This window comes from Drosophila teissieri, chromosome X (genome assembly GCF_016746235.2).
Source record: "Drosophila teissieri strain GT53w chromosome X, Prin_Dtei_1.1, whole genome shotgun sequence".
Lineage (NCBI taxonomy): Eukaryota > Metazoa > Arthropoda > Insecta > Diptera > Drosophilidae > Drosophila > Drosophila teissieri.
The window spans coordinates 12,263,637-12,282,154 of record NC_053034.1 but is presented as its reverse complement, the minus strand read 5'-3'; the positions used below and the strand labels follow the sequence as shown (position 1 = coordinate 12,282,154).

Below are 18,518 nucleotides of genomic sequence, written 5' to 3'. Positions count from 1 at the left end.
AACACGCATTTTATTTATATAAAACCTATTATTTTTTCAATTCGTTCTTTTTCTTTGTTGTAAAAGTAGGCAGGGTATTCTGTACATCGGCATGCATTCACTTACTTATCGTGTTTACTTTACTTAAGTCTTGGACAGTTAACAGCTTTAACTGTGCAAACATTGGGTCAACCTATTAGCGGAATTATCAGCTTCGTACACGTATTATACTTGTGACAGCAGCGCATGTCAACCAGGCAAATCAACATGCCTTAAATATATAACGCAATAGTCTGATAACAGTGTAGCATATAGCATTGCATCACCTAGGCTAAAATATATTTCGCTTTTTGCACGCCACATTATTTTGAAAAATTCACTTGAGCTGCAGTGAAAAGTAAAACTTTAAAACCTCTTCACTTTCCATTTCGCAATATAAATGTAGCATTTTTTCACGAGCAAACAGCAACCCCAAATTAAAATCACGCAAACATAACAGTCGCTTATTTTAGGTTTGTAAAAAAGGAAAAGATATATATGTATATATAGTTGGGTCGCTGAAGTATTGATTGATTAATGAACTGAATATTTCATGTGTGTCCGGTGGTGCCTTTTATTTTCCCTTACTGGTGGCATTATCCTTGGCCAGAGCGGAACGTCTGGGTCTTGATCCTTCCGCCCAGCACGACTATTGCTGCCCCGTTGACATTGTAATTGAATCAATAATAAAATCAAAATGTACGACGATGACAATGACACTTGGATTTCGATTTCGACTTCAACTCCGACTTTCCGTCTCCGTCTGGACAGAAACCCCCGTTCTCCGTTCTCCGTCCCCCGTCCCCCGTCCTCCGTCTTCCGCGTTCGCGTCTGTCTCTGAATCCATGTCCGTGTTCGTTTCGCTGTCCGTGTCATCGTGTCATCATTTCAGCATTTCAGCACAGGGAACGGGAACGGCAACGTCACCATCGCCGGCTCTCGAGTGCCGGACCCCCCTTTTTGAAATGCGCTGGGTTTAGGTGTAGGCATCGAACTTGGTTTACGATTCGGCCGGGTCAGATCTACTCCATATACATATGTGGGTACACAGAAAGAAAAATTCGATGTAACTCAAATAAATACTAAAAAAAAATCAACAATGATACAATAAAGCTATTCGATTGAGAGCTCATTCATGTTTGGACCACAGGCTTAGGATTGTTTACTGATCTGCTACTTGATTGTAACTTATTCAAACGATTAGGAAAATACTAGAAGATACCAAGAGTTCAGATGGGAACTCAGATTATCACTGGACAGTAGCTACACTAAAAGGGTGTATTACATTGGAATTGGAAAGTCCCTAGGAACATTGCGACATCAAGCGGTGAGTAGTGAGCTCTTCTGATATGGTTGTTGTTTGCAGCGCGAACGTCAATGCTCAATCAATGACTTCGACTGGCTGTCTGACTAGCAGACTTTCCTCGCCGAGTGCATGTGCTTGTGCTGGTGCTTGTGTCTTTCGTTTTAGAATTTGTTATAATGTGTTCGAGTATATACATATTTCATTTCTGAACTGTCTCCCTGACAGCCCACGAACGTTTTGAGTGACGTACAAAACGATGTCGTGTTGTCGTGCCACGGATTCGACTTCGCGTCCGACCAGGTTGACTTTTTGTCGTTTCTCCTCCGCTTTTGGCGTTTAAGTATATATGGCATATAGTATATATAGTCTCAGTCGCAGTCGGAGTCGCAGTCGAATCGACCGACGGACATGGCAATGGTGACTTTGACTTGAATGCGCCAAGCGAGCGATTTCTCGAGTGGGACGTCAAATCAGCTGAACTTTTCATTAAGGCCTTTTGAAATTCGGCATTAACCCTTTGGTGAACCGTCCCTGTCACCCTGTCGTTTTATTATTATATAGCCGGTGCTGTTGCAAATGATCAGGGAACCCATTAGCAGTTGATCCGTGCCAAACCAAAGCAAACCGAACCCACGAACTAAAGAAGCTCGTCGGCAAACGACTTGAGTTTGTCAGCCGGACTGACAACACGGTATAAATCACAATAATATGTTCTATGTCAGAAGTATGGCAAATCTGGCGGGCTTTCGACCACAAACAGGATCTCTATATAGAAGCCTAATTGGCAGAAGGTCTTTAATATGAGTAAAATGCTCTTTTTATCTTGTAAATGCCTTGAGATATGCAGTAGTTTTCCGTTTTTGAATATATCTACATTGTTCTTGACCAATTCGAGTTGTTTGTAATATTTGAAACTTAATTTTGTATGTGACAAGGAGGATACTTAAAATCCAGTCCTTGCTAGCCGAGAGTTCAATCTGAACAAACTTAATGATACCATTTCATTATCAGCTTACGTCTGACTTCCAACTCTTTTGTCAACACTGGCCCCGAGGCGTTCGGGGGAAAAGCGACCAGGACAGGCTCTGGAAATGGGACTGCAATTGGGGACCTGGCATTGGCCTGAGCGCGTTTGTTTTTTTTTTTTCTGCCAGGTTTTTTTTTTTGAAAGGCAGCCGTCATGGCGGTGTCAGTAGTTTTGCCGGCCGGCCGGGCGAACAGAGCCGAGCCGAGTTTTGCTGAGCTGAGCAGAGCGGAGCTGAGTCGAGCGACCAGGCCTCATACTGGCAGACAGTCAGTCAGCCAGTCAGTCAGCCAAGTCAGCGATTCACAAAGGAAACACTTGAGAAGTGAACATGTTAACGGGAGAAATAGTTCGTCGCCTCCTCCAATCCAAAACCGAGGCCGCAAAGGAGCCGGCATGGGATGGTATTCAGTATGGAGTACGGAGTATGCAGTATGGAGTATGCAGTATGCTATATATGCTATATGGCATGGGTATATGTGCGGCCATATATGGTGGTGCTTTTATAATGCTGCAGGTGAGGAAGAAGGTGCATTGTGTCGCCCGAACCCGTACCTCAAAACTCAAACCCGAAGCCAAAAACACTTGCGAGAGTCACTCGAGAGCTGTCAATCCGAAAAAGCTGAAATAAAAACAAGTAAAAAATGAGGAAAAACGCCAGCGAATAAGGTAAATACAAATGGGCGGCAGACGACGTCGGCGAGAAGGCAAAAAAAAAATAATAATAATAAAAACACACAAGCCGAAAAAGTCAAGGGTAGCGTCAAGTCGAGTGGAGTCAAAAGGCCCAGTTCCCAGTTACCACACTTCTCAGTCCCCAGTCCTCAGTTCTCGGTTCTCAATCCTCGCTACTCAGTCCCCCAATCATCCAGTCCCATTCCCATTCCCATTCCGAATCCCAATCCTCATTGCCCAGAGTTCCCATTTTCGATCCGAAGCTGGATCTGCTGGACACACTCGTAGCTGGATCGCTGGATCGGTGGAGATCGGTGGATCGCTGAATCGGTGGATCGCGGCGCAACGTTATTAGCTCTCGTACCAGTTTTCATCCAGGGGCGTTCCGCTCGGAGGGCATTAAATGATTATCTGGCTCTGTCATGCCACTGAGATCGGTCTCGAAAATTATGCGAATTTCATACTTTAGGGGGCATGTTCTCCTTGTTTCTGTCTGGTCTGTCTCTTGTGTTTATGTTATTTCTCGTCTCTACCGTATACCGTATCGTGCGTTGGCATTCATCTTCCACCGTGTGTCCCGTGTCCCGTGTCCTGTGTCCTTTTCGTTTCAGTTTCAGTTTCGACTTCTCCATCTGATATCGATATTATTACCACTCGCTCGAAATGTAACCGACGCGATTTGATTAAGAACCACATTCGGCAGCAGGTGTAACTGAAGAAACGCCATCGTTTGTTTTTGTGCTGAGGAGTTGTTTGTAGAACACTATGCAATTTAGTTGTATCTAATGGTCAAATTCACACCTAAACAATTTTTATTAATTCAAAAGCTTGTGATACAGTTTATAGCTTTGCAGCCATCTTTCTAGGCTGGATGTGGCCAAGCCGGAAATATCCTGGCGAGGAGTGATTGGCTGCTGCCCAAGCGAAATGGCAGCTGAAAGGTTTCCTAGGGAGCAGCTGCTGATTGAGGATAGATGCCTCTACAGCCCGTAGAATAAAAGATAGAGGGGAAAGCTCTTTTATCGGACTCAAGATCGTGGCAACCAGCCACTAGCGGCAGTATCAAAACGAAAAGCCCTGCAGTGTCCGGCAATAGGATGCGAATATGAGATGGCAACAAATTGCCATATGGCCATGGCAATGGGTGTCTGTGATCGTCATATTCGGGTAATATTCGCTCGTAAAAGTATCACCGACCATGTTTTCCACAATGAGATAGATCCTCCGTCCTGGAAGTGAAGACGCCACCGCCACCACCACCGCCACCGCCAAAACGACCATATAATGTGAACAGCAACAGAGGGCTGTGAACCGAAAACAGCAGGAATATCCCTCAGTCCACGGACAAACCATTCGAATCCATTCTCTCCATTCGGCGGGTAGACCTCATACGGTGCCAAAGACTCGAAATGCCCAGCCTCGAAATGCAAAGTCAGTCGCAATTTCAGGGCTCACCTGCCTGCCACATCGATGCTGTGCATTTCCATTTGCATTTCCATTTTCCCCTCGGCTCCCCCGCGATTCCTTTCCCAAAACACTCGTATCCATTCAGATCTCGGGACGCATCAAGCTTGTCGTCTAACACGACACCTAGTCCAGGTGAATTGTATCATCTGGGGCGAGGATTTCTGATTTAGGAAAGGTTATTCAAAGTAAAAATAAAATCATTTCCAATGAAAGGGAATATTTGGCGCATTTGGTTGATAAAGTTAGAGGGTGGGATCTTAATACACTCGAATAAATTCGAATGAGAAACCCAAGACCCAAAACGTGTATACGTCTGCACACAAGGAAGAAATCGCAGTGTTCATATAAGAACTTAGAAGGCTTTAGCATAATAATTCTTAGAAATTTATTGTCATTTTTATTCACGTGGTTCATTGCCAGCTAAGCTGGGAAAGATGAGAGCGAAGTGCCGATGTCCCTGCTCCAAGTCAGTTCAAGTCCACGTCCAAGTCCGCGTCCATCTGCATTCCCATGGCCTTTACCTTTCCCGCTCCTGCTGACAGGTTGGCTTATTGAGCCCGAGACAAGATAAGTGCTTTTGTCTCTCCCCCCTCCCCCCTCCGTTTTCGTTTTTGATGCCTGCTGATCTACGGCTCTGCACGCGGATGCGAATGTTAGCGCGTTTACATCCACATTCACAGCCACATTCACATTCACATCCACATTCACATCCATACATCCATACTCACAGCCACACTCACAGCCACAGTCAGAGCCAAGGAAATGGCGGGTTCAGTTCTCATTCGCACATTTTATGATGGCCCGAGATTGCCATACTTTCTAGCTCTGCCTCTGTTGAGTGATTGAATTGGATGGGTTAGGTTCCACCACATATATGTATATGTAGTATACATTGGCTAATACTAAACAAGAATATAAAAAATAAGAAACAGTCTCTATGGCAGGTGTCTCGTCTAACTGTTTGATTTCGTTTGCCATTGTTTTTCTTGCTCGTTTTTGTATAATCCCCCTTTTTTTTTGGCATTATCAAGCCGCAGTCATGGACCCGTCGCATCACATTGCTTCGCCATTGTGCAACGGCGGTAACTGGTTTTCCATCCATCCAGCCAGCCAGCCAGCCAACCATCCATCCATCCAGCCAGCCAACCATCCAACCATCCGTCCATCCGTCCATCTGTCCATCTGTACAGCCGCCCAGGCCATCCATCCATCCATCGGTCCAGCCTTCCCCTTCGCTTTATCTTTTAGCGAGAATTGCCAATCATTCGCAGCCGCAATAAAATTACATGAGTAAAATGTGTCCGCGAGCATTCGTGGTACTTGATCGTTTTTTTCAAGAGTGCGGTAATCGGTTTCAATTTCATCTTTATAGTGTTATGAAACCCAGGGTTCGCACACAGCTTTTTAGTCGCCACCACCTTCTCAACGGCCAAACGCAGCTCGACAAAAGGAAGAGTGCTTCGGTTCGGTTTGGTTTTTCATTTTGGATTCCGTTTGCTGTGGTGCGGTGTGGTTCAGTGCTCGGTGGGTGGACACTGGCGTTGGGTGGGTTAGTATCCATCTTTTAATCGGTAACATCTTGTAGCACACTGTGCGGAATTTGGAAACAAGTATAGGATGGAATCGAATGCAATGGTGCAAAAATGGTGCACAGGATAATAATTAATTAAATATTAATTAATCTAGCAAAAACATGCTTTGAAATCCTTCATATTGGATGCATTATAATGTAGTCGTTTAATCTTCGTAGCTTCTTTTTATATATTTACCATAGGCCTTCAATGGAAATCAGACTATTGCTAAGGCTCTGCCCAAATCTAATGATTTCAGGCTACACAGAGAGAAAAACCAATCAACTTGGTCTTTTACGAAGCAATACCTTCTGTATATACCTTCTGTTGGCCATGCACAAGATCACTGTTCCCCGTAATTGGTCATTTTGTTCAGTGTGCTCCACCCGCTCCTCCATATTCATTTGACCGTTCTTGCCGTCCATGCCGCTGGGCTCTGCTCTATTGCTCCTCCATTTATTTAAGTTGGCTGGAGCTGGGCTGGAGCTGCAGTTGGAACTGGAGTTGGGAGTCAGGAGTCAGCAGTCAGCAGTCGGGAGTAGAGAGCTGGGATCCCGGCCTGCGACTCGGACTCGGAGTTGAGCCTGTAAAAAGCAATTCACTGTAATTGCTTTGTGACTTATGGCCCGGCCCAACTTGCGCGTTCATCGCTTTACCGATTGCTAGTCGGCAGGTAGCTGCCGACTCCACTCAAAGGCCCCTCCTCCTCCACCATCACCATCACCACCACCACCACCACCAACTCCACCTCCACGTCCTACTCCTCCAAAGATTTCCACAGTGTCCCTATTTTTGTGCTTTTCTGTGCTTTGCGGTCTTCGCTTGTAGAGGCTGCGTAGCCTGGCAAAGTGGTAGTGGAAGTGGTAGTGGTAGTGGTAGTGGCGACTTGACCTTGTCATGCCATTAAATAAAATCAAACAGAAACTGAACTTGGTCCGAGATGTTCCCGCCAGTTTGCCAGTTTGCCAGTTTTGCCAGTGTGTCCGCCCTCTCCTTCCGGCGACCCTTTTGGGGTACCAGGTAACGCCCTCTTCTCTTCTCGGGGAATCGCTAATCCCACAGTTCCATCTACGCCATCGTCTTCTCGCGGCGTCTCCATCGTCTCCATCGCCTCCATCGTCGTGGCACATAACGAGTTGCTATATTTTGATGGATTTGCCCGTTCGAGGTGTAAATATTAAACAACAGCCAGTGCGAAAACGTACAGTATCCACCGAACCGATGTCAAGAATGCACAGCATGCACCTTGCCCCTCTTGGCCACATCTCGCTAACTGGTTACTGCTGCAGTTTGCAGTTTGCCGTTTGCCGTCTGCAGTTGTTAAACTTGATGACTGATGCTCATTGAATCTAATGCAAACGAATACCGCCTCAAATCGCACTTTTCTGTGTGGAAAATCAACCTCTATTGTCATTTGAAGACAATTATTATCTAGACCTTTCTTTTATTTTGGGCTTGGCCTCGCGATGGGCTAATAATAGTTCAAAGTGATATATTGTTGGTCCCTAATATGGTATGTATATGGTATATGGCATATTATAGGCTTTAGTTTCTTGATCTGCACAAAAACAACCGTGTCGATCCGGACATGTCCATTTGTTGGCCCGTATCATGCCTCCGATGGTTAAGTTTGCTTAAAAGTGGCCAGCCACGCCCCATTTAGATGGTCCCATCGTTCCTATGACAGCCATATATTATATATGTATAATTAAGAAATCGGCCCTTTTTCTGTCTTCGTTTTTCTTTTTTGTGCTCAAGCGACACTGCACACTGTGCAAAAATGGGCAACTAAAGAATATTATGACATGAAACACAAATGCAATTTACTCTTGTGGTGTGTTACACATTCTTCAAATCATGAAGGTCGTCAGCATAAGCCAATCTTTGATTCATATACTGAATTTAATATGGATTGGAAATGGAAACTCGGGCTAATCAACATATCAACGAGTATTGTGTTCGTGTGTTGTCCCATGCGGTGTGCCAATTTTCAGCAGATAATGGCGAAGAATATTGCCAATACAAGAGAAAAAAAAAGGGAAAGGGAAAGGGACAGCGATAATAGGAACATCGGGATACAGAAGGGGAAAAAAAACAAAAAAAAAAGCCCGAACAGAGTGCGGATCACGGATCACGGGCCAAAGTTGGGATCAGCTAATACGCTTTGCTTGGACTCGGCTTGTCATTAGCTCACAGCTGCCAGCGTGAGTTCAATTACAGGCTGGGTCCAGACCTCGAAAGCCGAGACGGACTGGACTGGTTGTGCAGGTCGGCAGGAAATCGCATGCCATTACAAATTGTCCACATCAATAAATGGTGGCGAACGAGTGTGCACCGTGCGCTGCACAGTGGGGCAAAGTGGTATGAAAATATGCGCAGTAAGTGTACTGCTTAAAAATCTATCTATTTAATCCCAATTTTAAAACGTAATAAAAAACTTTCGAGTGTTCGTAACAAACCGCTTATCATTGCATCACTGAGAAGCGGTTTCATTTCTGGTTTTTATACATTTTGTTTTGTTTACCAAAATGAACCTTTTTTATACCACTGTGCACGGCACTTGTCACCAAGTTCTCACCAAGTCAAAAATTGCCAACGCAGAATTTATAAGGATCACAATAGAAAAGATTCTAAAATTCGAAAAAGACTTACTTTGAAAACAGGGAACACATTTAAGATTCGCATCAGAAACAAGAAAGCGGCGTTAATCCTAACAAATAGCTTTTAAGATGTCACAACAAATAATTAAAATCAGTTAGGGCAATATTTTAAAGAGCTGGCATTTTGTTTCGTCTCTGGGATTATCTCCGCTTAACATTTGTGAAGCTTATAATCCAATAATTTCTTCATAGCCCTGTCAAACTTTCTGCTTTTACCGCCGCGGATTTCTCTAAGTGCAGACCTTGCTCCCGGCGCGAACTTGGTCTTAAGGAAAATGTGGTCAAGTGGGGGAAATGTCTGGGGCAATCGAAAATCTTTGGCTCTATGCCTATGGCATTCATCAGTATGCCTCGTTAAGAGCGAGTCGCTTACTTATCTTTGATTTGCCAAAAGCACAGCGAAATTCCATTAAATTCCATTAAATAAGAGTAGAAACATATATGTATGTACATACATATGTATTATACATGTGATTTCGTATATTTCGGAAACGCCTGAAAAGGTGACTACCACCTATAATTCACATAATAATATCAGGGCCAACAATGTTATTAGTGTGTGAAAATAAAAGCTTAGTTTTACGGCATTTGCGTTCATGGAAACTGTTTGGCATGCGTGTTAATTTGAATATAAAAGCATATTAAAAACGCGCTGCAACGCGCTTAATTTCTCAAGCCACCAAATGCATGATTAATTCATTGCGCGGCAGCCAGATTTTCCCAGAGAATTGTCAACCGGGCGGTTTGACGATGGAAAATGCACTTGGGAGACAATGATTTTCTTTTCTTTCTTTATTTTTGGTTTAGGTCTTTTTTTGTTGTTTCCTTTTTTGGAGAGAGAGAGAGCAATTAAACGCCGAGCACGCCGAGGTTTACTATGTGAAAAGAAGCCATTAAGGTCGCGCATGTCACAAATTAGCCGAAATTAAAAACATTTAATCTTTCGTGCCCAGGCAAAGTGAAGACGACAGAAGATCGAGACGCAGCCGCCATCCCGCCATCAGTCGAGAAAAACCCACAAAAAGCTACAAAGCACAGCAACAGCCACACTCGGCAGAATAGAGACAAAGCCATCAGACAGCAGCCAGCAGACAAACAAAAGCACACCGCCCGTCACACGAATAGCCTCATGATCTGAAAAGCAAATCAAAACGGAGCAGTTAAGACAGCTAGCGAAATGAATGCGTCATTTAGATTGAGCTGATAGATAATGTTGAAATATTGTAAATATAAATATATATAGATTTCCGCTATAGAATATAACATGTTATGTTTCCCATCACAATGGTACATAACAAGCTGCAATTTCAAGCTTAAACTCAAATTATTAAGACTTAAAGAACTGTTACTTTTTAAGTTGCGAAACTAATGGGCTAGTTAACTCACTTTTTATCTAATTATTTATTATAAGCTCAAGCCACTATTGAAAGAAACAGAGCTGTGCGTTTGGGCCACTCACGCCACTCAGTTGCTACAAATAGATTGAGTTTTACGAGGAACAGAGATGGCGATAGGGAAAAGAAGCCCTCACGAGATAAGTTAAGGCCATCGTGTAGATTCCCAAGTATTCTGTTTGGATCACTGCTCAGATGGCGATATCAATGCCCGACAGACAAGAAGCCACCTGATGGTAATTGAATTGCGAGCCGCTTCCCCCCTTCCCCTCTTGCCAAAAGCAAAAAACTAAAGAACTAAAAAAAAAAACAGAAAACAAACAAAAAACAACAAGTGGGGCGCTGGCACACGATGCAGTGGATCTTAATCAAAGGAAGGCAAAAGCCTTGATTTGGATGTCAATTCCATGTACGAAAACTAATCACCAAAGCCTCAATTCCGGCATGAATGCGATATGGCAAGGGGTATAATTGCTGGTTAATAAACACAGCCGGTGTACGGGGATAGATTAGTTGCAATGTATGCAGGATAGTTTGGTAGGGAGAAGGGGGAAGGGGGGCATTTCCTCCGACCCCATAAAGTACCGTTGCAAGGCAACATGGCCACAAAAGGGTCCTTTGTGCAGTTAAAAGGGCTCATTGTGCTCGTGCATGGGGTACAAGCAACCGTTTCCTACCCTATGTATAAAGCGTATCAACTGATGTCCGTCTGTTTGGGCATAAACATTGGCAATTCGGAGCCCAAAATGGCCAGTTTTCATATTATGTAACAGACTGGCAGATAATTGCACTTATATGTATCTTTTTAAACCACCTATTTAGAACTCGATACTGAAATGCTAAAAATAACCATCCAAAACTTGATATTTAAATGCTAATAATTCGTGGCAGTCACGATTACTTAGACGCAGCCGTATGGCCACTTTGCTATAAATGTATAAACATATATATAGATATTTTTCAAGAAAAAATCAAAGTGTTCCATTGTCTGAGGGAACCGATCACAGTGGCCAGCCAGCCAATCTCGAGGCCGTGAAAGATCTTTTGAGATCTGAGATCTCTGACCAGCCAGACGGCAAGGTCGACACCATGCCTTAATTATTAATACACATAAGGCTATGTAATGGCTTAATCGAAATGCGGGAAAGGAAAAAACAAAAAAATCGATTAGATCGAAAAATAATGATCTACTATTTTGGGTTTTTGTCTTATACGCAAGTTTGCCTAAGTTTCCATTAAGACTTCATTCTTAATCTCTATAATAATTACTTCGAAGTAAAGAAGATAAATATTGAGAGTGTGAACCCCCTAAGGTTTTCAGTTAGCTTGAGTACACTGAGCCTTGTTAGCACTGCCATTCAATTGTTTTCAACATTTCCTGTACCAATACATACACATGTATATATCGCATTCCGACTGATTCGCATCATGCTTGCATCAGCTGGTAATAACATTGATATTTTGCCACTTCTTTTTGGGCGCCGCATTGCCATCATCCATTCAACAGTGCCCTTTAATCGGGGCTTATTTCTGAGTTCGTTATGGTAATGAAAATTGGACAATAAGTGGCCGTACGGATGAATACAAAACTGAAGAGAATCTTCTTGCAAAACAACAATAACAAGAACATGAACAACAAGAACAACAACAACAATAATAATAACCAAGAAGCCGAAAACAACTTGGAGTCGGTGGAAAATTCAATTTGGTGCCAGCAGCAGCAGGAGCAAAAAATAAAAAAAAAAGCGGCAAGAAAACACTGCAAAAGCGAGTGCAATAAATTGTTACATTCGCGGCACGACGCGCACCTGACACATAAGCTCCAAGTTGTCGTCTTCATCTGCGCCTTTTTGCCGCACAAACCCAAAGAGAACTCGACCCGAAGGAGTTCAAGCTATACCTTATACCAAATACATATGTATGTACGTACATACATATCGGATATATGTATACATATGTACATATAGCCGACCCGATGGGAGAACCGAGAGACGAGGGACCCAAAGCGATTACGATCTGGCCAAAAACTGTTGCCAACTCGATCGAGCACTTCGAGCGGAAGATTGAACATCTGGTGGCTTGCTGTGAGGTAGCGGAGGCGGCGGCCCATTGGATCACAGTGGGCTATTTTGATCGTTATGATTTCTGCACACTCGAAGGTGTTATTACGGCGAATTTGGCGTTTTCCTGGGCCACTTTCAGCATGTTTGGCCATTGCTTGATGTCTTGGCATCAAAAGAACACACTTGCCAGTAGTAAACCAACATTCGTTCTTAAACCAAATCATTTTGCGCAGCAAGGCTCAAACTTGAAGGCAACATTCGGCCAAGTCTGCAGATGATCGATTTCTCAAACATGCAAAGAAATCATTCATAATATATAGTTTACGATGCTCGGCCAACTTTCTGGTTTCTGGCTTGTAACTTATGGATCAGCGTTGTAATAAATCGTTTTCGAACCACTGTCCAGCGGTGGCTGCTCTGCAATTATACGCTGGCATGGCTGGCGGGGGTGGTGGAATGGAATGGAATGGGTTAAGGTGGGGAATGGGAATGGGGATGAGGATGAGGATGAGATGGTCAGCGGATTATACGAGCCGGCGCTGGGCAGCAACAATTACGATGACGAGGTCGGACTTGGTTGTGGATGTGGATGTGGATATGGATATATGCGGTTGATGTGGCTATGGATGTGGATGTGGATACCTTGACTCTGTAGCTGTGGATGTGAGAACAATGTCCCATGTCCTCCATTATTGCATCTGCGCGGATTCGTGTGTTTTGCTGTTGCCGCCGCCTTTGCAATCTTATTTTTATTTTATGCCACCGCGGGCAAGGGATCATCGAGTCGCATCCATGCATTCTTGGTGCTTCCAAAGGTGGAGGCAGGCACAAATCGAGCAAAATTATTACTGTCCTGGCGAGTGAAGGAGTGCAGGAGTGATTGAGATCATTGGATTGGATCTCTATATGCCCCAATTTCCCATCTTTTCTTACGACCACTAGCGCTGGGAGTTTCAACCTCATTTTAACTTGAGTTCGCCTTGGGCACTTTGCGTTGATGCATAGAAAAGGGGAGCAAATACTTAAGGTACAAATGGCCAAAGGATGGGAATAAGCGATATATGGATAGGATCCATTTTTGGCCAGGAGAAAATGTTAAATTTGATTTTACTAAATGAAAAGTTTTGTGGAATCGTTTTAGCCATTAAATGGGCAAATCTTTTAAATTACAGACATGTTTTCTTGTAAAAATCATATCATATATTTTTGTATGTTAATTAATATAAAATGACTTCTGAACGAATAATATTTTCAACAAATTATCTGTGTTAATTCAACAATGATATAATGAAATCGTAGCCCATTCACTTGTAACACTGTAATCAGGTGTCAGAGGGTCTTTAGCACTGTTTACCTTGCGGTCGGATCGGCCATTCGGATCGGTTTCTTCTTACCAAGCTGGAGTTAGAGCTGCACCTGGAGCTGGAGCTGGAGGCATTGAGCCATAGGCCTCCGTCTCCGTCTCAATCTCCATCTCCACCTCAACTCAAACTGGCGCCCATTGTGGACGCCTGAGCGACAATCTTTGTCGTCAGCCAAGCATGAGCTTAGGTGCTGGGAGCGGGAGCGGGAGAGGCGGAGTGGGAGTGGGAGGAGGTGTGCCTGTCACTCGGTCTTTGTCTCTTGACGACTGCCTTCCCCAATAACACTGAGAAAAATGAGAATTTCTGTGTCCAACAAAGCAATATACAAATGCTTGCACGGAAAAACATAGATTTAAATGTAAATCGCAGGATTGCAAAATGTAATTGCTGCGGATCAAGTGAAGAAAGCCACACAAAAAGATTTATATAAATTTAAATTTGCGAATTACAAGAAGCCATGTTACATGTACATATATGCAGATTAATCAAATAATTACGGATAATGTCTGCACATTATCCCACAGAAGTTCCATTTAAATGTAAATTGTGAATTAAGTTACTGAAATGGTGTTGCACCAGAGAGTTGCAGTGAAAAGATGCGAATTGAGTGGAAAGGTGTCTGGAGGTTGAGGCTGGAAAAGTCAACTGCCGTTCTATTGCTAATTATAAGCATGGTGTAAATTTACAATGCTTGTGTTTACAGCTCACGAACAAACGATTATATGACAATATAGTTATGGCCTCCGCTGTGACTCGCCACTCGCGCGCACATACATTACTATATATGTACATATATATAGATATATATATTCGTATGCATATATATTTCGTATATATGTATACATTTGACAAAGGTTCTTGGTTGCGAAGACAAAAGGCGAACGTCGGAACCATTCAGGTATATTCCCATATATTCATTCACTGGCTACCGTTCTGAATTCCTTGTGTCGTCATTTGTCATCTTCATTTTTAAAATGAAGAACCTAGATACGTGCACATTTCACTTATCACTTATTGTTCATCACTTCTGCGAATAGGAAATCAATGTTTAGGCAAAAACCTCCACCAAGTACAAACATACACGTGCTCACCAACACAAGCGCACACAAGAACACACACATAGACAATTTAAGTATTATATGCGCGGGACCGACCTTGAGATTGAATAAAAAAAAAGAGAATTAATAAAACCAAAATGACCTGTTTAATTCATGAGAAAATCCAGATGGAAGATATGGCTGGGAAAAAAGCGGGGAGTGCTCGTTTGAGGGAAAATCAAGGCTGAATGAAAGAGCTCGGAAATCAGTGGAAAAGATGGGCGCATAGCGCTTAGGGGGAATTATCGTTCAACGCCATTTAAAAATTTGCTTATTCTTTCCATTTTTTTTTTTTTTTGAGAACAAATGATACAGTTTTCAGCAAGTGAAAACTAATTGCATGGCAATACGTTACTTGTAGAATAAAAATAATGAATATTTAACATTAAATTTGCATTTAATATCAAATAAACTATTTGTATTCCTAACTTGATAGAAGAATAGATCAGTATGATCTTTGAATAATTCAAATTGGCCAAGGTAGTTAAAGGAATGCTTTTTTAAAGAGGGTTTTAGTAGAAACATTAAACTTAAACTTAACATTAGTTAAGCATAGTTACAAATACGTTTTAAATAGGTAGTATAAATGAACTCTGTTTCTGTGCTTTAAAATCTATTTATAACATATTTAATCGAAATTCAAAAGTGTCATATTCATATACATTATGACACATTCATAGATCCTGGTTACTTAGCCACCAATGCTCAAACGGCAACATTTTGACACACACAGATCCTGATAAGCAGGTTTACCGGCAACAACAATGCGCAGTCTCACTTACAGATAGGCTAATTAAATCGCACTTCATCAAACGGAGATAGTGAAAAGTTGACAGGGAACACGGAACCGGTACAAGTGGCATGATCGTAATAAATACGAAAGTGCAAGTCGCTTTGCAGCTCTAGCAGCCAAATTAAATGAATTGAATCTTATTTAATATCATAATATCAACATTTATTTATTTAAATTATCATTTAACACAAGCTTGCTATGTAAATTGAACTGCGTACTAACGTGTTATTATTAATCCAGCTATTGATAAGTTCAAATCAAAGCTCTTATCGTTTTTAATGAAAACATGTTAAGAATTTTTTAAACCTTGCAAAATAAAGTGTTTATTTATTCATGAAATAGCCTATTCACAAAATTACGTATACGATACGTAAGCCCGCAATATACAATTTTATGTGTCACCAAACTATGGCATATAATACTTTCTTTAAGTCCAAACAAGATTGCATATAAAGTATAATAAGGATATTCTTTTTATGAAAAAGGACATGGAAAATGTTCAACAGTACTTCCAAGTAATACATGCTATATCCTTTGATCTTTTGATAACATTACAATGATATTTAGGGATAATTTCTATGGGATGTTTCCGAATTTCTTTTGATTTGCTCACCTTTAGAATTGGTGTTAGTGTGCGTTTGGTGTCGTTGCGTTTGTAGCTGCAGTTGCTTTTGCTCAGCTTGTAGTTGTTGATGCTGTTTTAGTTGCGCTCACAGACACACACACTCACACACACACACTTGCATACTCGCACACATGCAAGCCCACGTGCGTGTGCACGAGATTTATTTGTTGTTCTCGAAATGCTCTCCGCCTTATTTGTTGTTAGATTTGTGTGATTTGTTGTTTCAAATTCGTATTTTGTTTTTGTTAATTGCTGTTATTTAAAATACGTCTTCTTCTTCCTTTTCGCTGCTGCAGTTCATGTTGATCAACTTATTTAACTGGGCTAAAATACATAAATGTATGGCATATTACGTTTTATTCCGGCACTGAATTTTGGTATTGGTTTCGATTTTGCATAGCGTTGGTGTTGGTCATTTTGTACTAAAGTTCTTTTGGGTATTTTTGGTGTGCTATATAATATACAATATGTATTTTTTATTTAGTTTTTGATTTTTTATTTCTCGTGGGTGTCTCTTGCAACATTCTGAATTTCCTTGCGAAGAGGACGGACGACAGGCGGAATTCGCAGTGCCGCCGCTTTTGAAAACGGTTATAAAATCGCGCGACAAACGAACGAGAACGCTGCTTGCTTTTTTGGACGGCGAGGCGAAGTCGCGTTGCGTCGCTTTTGGCTGCTACTGCTGCTTCTTCTTGCCCGTTTGCGACCCACCCGATGTGTCGCCATTTTTCGCTGGCCAAAAACTTTTATGCACTTTGCACTCTCGCTATTGCCAATCGGTCGCTCTCTCGCTCTCGCTCGCACTCGCGGGCGCCAATGCACATGCAGTTGTTGCTATCTCGCTCGCTCACGCCCTGCGACACAAACAAACCAGCAACGCAACACACACAAACGTACAGACCGAGTCACATACACACACATACAGTTATACAGATAGAGGGACACCCACACAGACACACACACACACAGAGACACCCGCGCACGACGACACACAATCAAAAACCCATTCGGCTGCTATCGCCCACCACCACCACGCCCCCTTTTGCCCACTCTCTCTCGTTCTAATAAAAGACCCCCGCGCCCCTCTGCGCCACCCGCCTCCCATTCGTTTGCCTTTCGACCAATGACACTCGACGACAATATTAGCGAGCACACACATACACTTACGCACTCTCGCACTCACACACACACACACACACACAAACTCACATACACGCACACGCAAAAAAACGAGTCACAAAAAACGAATTGTCGACGCCGACGCCAACAGCGCTGCCGGCAGAGATGCTGGGTATGTCCCCAAACGAAGGAAGGCAAAAGAAAAAAAACAACAAAAAAAGGCAGAAAAAATATATCAAAGAGAAAAAGGAGCGCGCGTGCATGTGTATATGTATATGTAATCCAATCCAAGCAGTGGGCGTGGGTGGGTGTAAAAAACGAAGGCGCAACGCACTTTGTGTGTGTGCAAAAAGCAAGGAAGCCAATCCAAAAGACGCAACGACAAGCGACAAAACGACAAGCGACAAACGACAAACGACGACGGGCGACACTTGGGCGTGGGTGCGAACGAGATGGCGCGACTCGGCAATTGGAATGCAAGGGGAAGAACAAGAAGCAGCTGGGAGCCGAGGTATAAAAAAAGTAAATAAATAGGAGGCACACGAAGCAGGACATTCGCTGTTATCCTGGAAGACAACCCGAACTCCCCCCACCAACCCAACCCAACCACCCACTCCTCTCTTCATTTTTTTTTCTCACACCCACACACACAAATGTCCTGCGAGGGGCGGAGCACCAATACCAATACCAATTCACTTGAATCCTTTTTTTAGTTGTTTTTTTGTTATTTCTTTGGGTTTCGTATTTTTTTAATGGGTAGCACAGTAGAAACAGTTGTGGAAACAATAAAAAAAAGTACAAAACTTAAAATGTATAAACTAACGGTTTTAGCGACGGCAAAACACATACGGTTTTTCGTTTTTTTTTTTACGTTTATTTTTACTTTTTATGTTGAATTTTTTTAGGTTGCTTTAAAAAACGGCGACAAGGTTTTTTGTTTTTGCGAACGCTGGGTCTACAATTCCGATTCGATTCTTTTCCCAACCGATTCCCGATTACCGATTGCGGTAAATGTGCGGTGCGATGCGATGCGGCAGCGGCAAGTCGACTTCACTGTTTGAAATCACGTCGCCGCCGCTTTTGCTGCTTTTGCCGCTTGGCGCTCTGCTCAAAAAAAGTATAAGAAAAAAAACAACAAGACCAACAACAACATCGAGAGCAACGAACGAGTCTGGGAGCCAAACAAAGCACGCACACACACGCAGCGCCTCTATTTACATGTGAATTCTCTGGACACTCGCACACCAGCGCACAGGAGCGTACACACACACACACACACAGCACCGTACACACTCTAACGCGCTGTCCATTCGCTTGTATCGCCGGCTCCCTCGCACTCGCG

General features: G+C 42.8%; 1 protein-coding gene across 1 annotated transcript in view; it reads right to left on the bottom strand.

Moving 5' to 3' along the window:
- Window positions 1-18,217, bottom strand: part of LOC122623089 — a 30,056-nt gene extending 11,839 nt beyond the window's left edge. The window contains exons 1-2 of the mRNA XM_043802018.1: window positions 18,000-18,217; window positions 16,046-16,381 (exon numbers count right to left, since the gene is read on the bottom strand). The gene's annotated coding sequence lies outside the window, so the exon portion shown is untranslated. The remainder of the gene's footprint in view (window positions 1-16,045; window positions 16,382-17,999) is intronic.
- Window positions 18,218-18,518: the final 301 nt, after the last annotated feature.